Source organism: Myotis davidii, unplaced genomic scaffold (assembly GCF_000327345.1).
Source record: "Myotis davidii unplaced genomic scaffold, ASM32734v1 scaffold388, whole genome shotgun sequence".
Lineage (NCBI taxonomy): Eukaryota > Metazoa > Chordata > Mammalia > Chiroptera > Vespertilionidae > Myotis > Myotis davidii.
Genome location: NW_006299101.1, coordinates 436,080 through 441,290, shown reverse-complemented (window position 1 = coordinate 441,290; position 5,211 = coordinate 436,080). Strand labels below are relative to the sequence as shown.

The 5,211-nt window shown below is 37.9% G+C and overlaps 1 protein-coding gene across 8 annotated transcripts in view; it reads left to right on the top strand.

Moving 5' to 3' along the window:
• CREM (cAMP responsive element modulator) overlaps positions 1-5,211 on the top strand; it is a 116,539-nt gene that overhangs the window by 458 nt on the left and 110,870 nt on the right. Inside the window, exon 1 of one of the 8 annotated variants that reach the window (XM_015571065.1) lies at positions 4,737-4,836. The exons of the other annotated variants lie outside the window; for them this stretch is intronic. The gene's annotated coding sequence lies outside the window, so the exon portion shown is untranslated. Of the gene's footprint in view, positions 1-4,736; positions 4,837-5,211 lie in introns of those variants that run through there. 8 annotated transcript variants of the gene reach the window in all.

Here is a 5,211-nt window from a genome sequence, read left to right as displayed (position 1 = left end):
CCCCGCCGCCCCGGCTTCCGGCCCCGGTCCACTGCCTTCGTCCGCTGCCCTCGTCCGCTCTCGTTCGCCTCTGTGTTGGCGGTACAGCGGCCCGGAGCGTGGGGCTGCTCGCCTGCGCTCAGCCTGACCTCTTTGAACTTGATACACGTTGGAAAAGTCTTTCTGGAAAAGCCTTCTTGCTCTGAGCGGTCCTCACTCTGAAAAGAAAGAGGAAGCAAGAAGTCAGGACGATGGTTTTATTTGTCACAGCTGACCATGAGTAGCACCCGTGTCCCTGTTTTATGTGCTCAGTTGGGATATAAATTAACGTTAACCCGTTTTTTCACCGAAACTTGAATCCTAGGGACATCGCTTTTGACTCATTTTGAGCCCCAGACATGATCTGATGAGATAATGCGAAGAAAGCAAATCCGCCTTAAATCGCGGGTTTCTTTTACTGTTTACTTTTGATTTTTGTCTTTTTATGGCCACCTAGTAAGGCTCCCAGAACATGCTGAACAAGAAATAAATTGTTAACATAGCTCTTTATTCTACTGCTATGTCCAGTCTACCGGAGCCCTGAATTTGAAATCACCTACCTGTTTCTGCACTGTCAGTTTCCGGCCAGAAATTCTGACTTACAGGATCAGCTTGAAAGTCTGACTAAAACTGAGAGCCTCCTCCAACACTGCGGTTTACCTACATGGCTTGCATAGAATTTCTTTTCTGCTTAATATGTGGGGCCTCGGAGAGTGCAGCCACCTTCCCATGACATAAATAAAAATCTAGGTGCACAGCGACAGAGGTGCAGTGTGAAAATTGTATTAGATTACGTTAATGACTCATGTTCTCTATTTTAGGTGCCACAGTTTTCTCTCAGTCTTTATACTCTTTTTGGGCGACAAGCTGCTTTCCTTTCATAAGTCAGAGTAGTCTTTAAACCTTTGACTTAAAGTAACTTTTTTTTCTCCAACGGAAGGCAATTACAAACAATGTGTTTTGGCCAATGAATACTATGTATTAAAAACTAATGTTTACGGAACTAGTACTTACTGATCCAAACAAAACTTTTAAAGAGATATTTAAGTGGATGTGATCCTGGATGAGTAAACACTGAAAGCATTGTCATAGAAAGTGTTGATTATTACTGAAAACATTTTTGGTGAATTTGTAAATAGATCAATGTTAAGCATATGTTTTCCCAGTGACTTTCTGGTCAACCTGGAATTGTTTTGGTGAGTGTGAAGCTGTAATTACACTGTTTTGTTACATATTTTTGTAAGAGTATATGAATAAATTTTTATTGGATGTGGAAACTCCGAGGAGCTATTTAATCGTTTTGTTTTTGCATTGTCCTGGAAAGGGAATGAAATTTGCATCTAATCAATTTAACAAACTCCAGACTCCATAAATTACTCTAGTTTCCTACTGAGACAAGTCATCCCATGATTAAAATATGGGATATTGTTTAGAGTGGTGGCTATTTCATAGAAAGTAGGGAAGAGTTCAGATTATTAACATCTATGTATAAGGAATCCTGACTAAATCTTTACCAGTGTACACATGTATTTCTGATTCTGACTGTTTTCCCCATCTTGATATTTTCTGCAAGTAAGTTCAGAAACCTCAGTTCTCAAAGGTCTCCCACCTCAAACAGTTCGATTCTCGACCAAGTTGTACATGAAAAAATGCCAGGTTAACTTTGGTTCTTGACCTCTTGGGCCGGGCCACAAAGGAGAGAATGTGCTACTATGAGGCAGTAAACAGCTAAATCTTGCCTGGTTAACATCTCAGGAAATTGTGCTGTGAACTTTTTTGCTTTTGTTTCTGGTGAAATGGATGATTAGCACAATTTTAAAACATAAAGAGGACATCAAGAGTGTTAATGTTGCTAAGGGTGTGAAAGAAACGATAACAATGATCACAGGCAATTGAAGAGGTAGAAAAACTGTTGGTGATTTGGATAAACCAAAAGCAGCTGGTGTCAGCTTTTCTGAGTCATTGATACATAAAAAAGTGAAGATGCTATATCTGACTTCCCAAAAGACCCCTAGACCCAGTGCAGAAAGTGATTTGATTAAGGCTAGTAGGGGTAGTCTGATAAATTTAAGAAAATAAGTATTTGTTTATAGACTGAACTGTACATTAGACCTGTACTGTATATAAGAAAGGTTAAAAACAATCATTTAGGGGTCTGGAATGAATTAATTCAATTTACATTATTTCTAATGGGGAAACGATTATTCGGTTTTGGAACAAATTGCTTCTTGAATAGTCTCCCAGAGGGATTAAGTTTGAAAATCGAGTTTCTACTGTATTGGGCCTGAAAATTAAGCCATGTTTATTGCTGAAGCGGGTAAAAAAGCACTCAACTGCCCTGTTCCATTTACATAGACTTAAAAACATAAACAAAAAACCTGAACAATGCAAACACTTAACACCTGAACCATTGATATTTGACATTAAGGAAATAAGCCTGAAATGTTGCCTTCTGTTAAGTATTTCTATTTTATTGGACTGATGGATTCCATATATAAAAGTCAACTTTGAGAAGAGATATTATTGTGCACTGAATGTTATTTCAATATTTTTAATACAAATATATAGATTATGAAAATGTAGATTTCAGGGAAAGTGTTTCTCACCCGTTTCACGTAGGTAGATATAAACATTTAAAATCATTTTGTTAACACATTTCGTACCTCTCAGGAGTTTTCTCGTGTTTTGCGCGCCATCTGTTAAGGACCTCTCACGAGTGTTCTCGTTTTTTCACACCCATGGAAAAAGGAGCGAATGTAGATACTTATGTAAATTTTGTTTGGTCCCTCTTCTAGAGGAAAATGTTTTACGCAGTACCATACGTTAAAAAAATAATAGGAACTTTAATTGTTTAATTGTTTTTGTAAATAAAAATGTTATAATTATTGAAAAACAACACCTAAAGTGCATTATGATGATTTAAATAACTTGCAGTTTGCCCCAAAACGTGAGGTCCCTGGCGTATGTCTTAGAGATTACTATGCGGTGTGCAATGTGTTAATTTCCTTTTAAAGAATACATAAGGTATTTAAAATACTTTTACCATAGGAACTTCTCAATAAACAGTGCTGTGAAAAGTAAACACTTTAACCTCATGGATTTTCTTTTTTTTAAAAATACATTTTATTGATTTTTTACAGAGAGGAAGGGAGAGAGACAGAAGCATCGATGAGAGAGGAATACCGATCAGCTGCCTCCTGCACACCTCCTACTGGGGATGTGCCTGCAACCCAGGTACATGCCCTTGACCAGAATCGAACCTGGGACCTTTCAGTCCGCAGGCCGACACTGAGCCAGACCGGTTTTGGCCTTCCTTCCTTCCTTCCTTCCTTCCTTCCTTCCTTCCTTCCTTCCTTCCTTTCTTTTTTTAATGCTCTCGGATATCCAATAGAGAATTAGGGAGAATGAGGAGGAAAACCTAAGGATAACATTAGTGGGAATTTATATTGATATTATTCATGAAGACTCCTTGAGTCTTATTGGTACAATTCAGTTATAGCAAAGTTTAAAAATAAAATATTTTGCACATCTCTTCACTGGCCTTCCTAAGAGTGTTGGAGGAAATTACTGGCAAGGTGTAAGTGAAACAATTTTGAGGTAAAGCATCGGCTAGGAAGTTATACGGGAGTTTTGCTTAAAGAATGTTTAAATAAACTGTCTCCCTAGTGATGGATGATGCTTGTCTCCAAGGAAATCTTACTAGCAACTCTTTTGTGAGGTTCTTTTGAAGCCTGCCAGTTCTCCTAAAATAGGAAGCATCTTTATACATATTTTTCTGAACAATGTACAACCAGACAAATTAATTGTTAAAATAAAATCCTGTGAAATTTTGACAGTGGGCTAATGTGATTTTAATATTTTAGTTTGAGTTTTTCACAAACTCAAGTTTCTTCAGTTATCTTAGTGAAGCCTTTTTTTTTTCAACTCAGTACACTTAAAATTAGACCATCCTAACTCACAATGTCAAGTATCATAGTTCTGTTCATAATCTCAAACAACCGCATTTTTTTCCCCATTGAGTGCGTGAAATGTTTTTTGGTTTTTTTTTAAATCCTCACCTGAGGATTTTTTTTTTCATTGATTTTCAGACAGAGTATAATGGAGGAAGCGGGGGGGCGAGAGAGAAACATTGACATGAGAGCGGTATCAATTGGTTGCCTCCTGCACCCACCTGACTGAGGATGGGATCTAACTCAACGGAGGTATGTGTCCTTGACTAGAAATCAAACCTGTGACCCTTGGGTCCTCGGACCGATGCTCTAACCACTGAACAACTGGCTAGAGCTGTTTTGTTTTGGCTTGGGTTTTTTTGTTGATAAATGTTTTAAGCAGGATTTTTTATGGTAGCCTTGGCTATGATGAAAGCTTCTGTTTCTGCAAAGATTTAGTTTATTGGGGGCAACTATATCTTGCATAAAGACCAGTGTTACTGTATATAGATGCCTGTTAACATAAAAAAACCCAAACCTGTAAGGAATTTTTGTGTTTATTTGAGCCAAACTGTCAACAATTGCCTGGAAGCAGAATCTCAATGTATTGAGATAGTCCTCTGGAGAATGGCAGTTGGGTTACATGAAATCCATTGGTAATAGATCAGGGAGGCGGGAGAAAGCTAAGTGGGGAAACCCCTGGGATTGGATAAAAAGTAAAATGATAGACACATATTTCTTTTACATAGGTGGGTTCAGGATAGCTAACAGTCAACAATTAACATGGTAACTAATAGTGAGGGAATTTGTGGTCTGCACACTGGTGCCATTTGTTGTACCCTGAGGAGTCCAGAAAAAGGAAGTTAGAAGTTACCCTAACATTCCACAGGTATGTTATCTTAGATGCAAAAAGACAATAGACTCAATAAAGATTGAAGTTGAGCTTTGTCAGGGAAGATACTGGCCTAGGACATGACTACCACTAAAAACTGCTTTTTAATTAAAAGGTTTCAATTTCAGACCATCCTTTGTGATTACCTTAGGTCTCTTGAGTTTGCAAGGCCATTATGCAGGCCTTCCCTGAGTTAGTCAGGTTAGCATGTGGCCCTTTTTCATCCACATGCTATTCTTAAAATTGCTGGAGGAGTTATATTTAACTTATTTAGGCATGTTTTTGCATCTAGAAAGATACCGGTATTGTTCAAATACACAAGATAGGACCAATCTAGGTAAGTATAATAACATTGTAATTAGTTTCTGAACT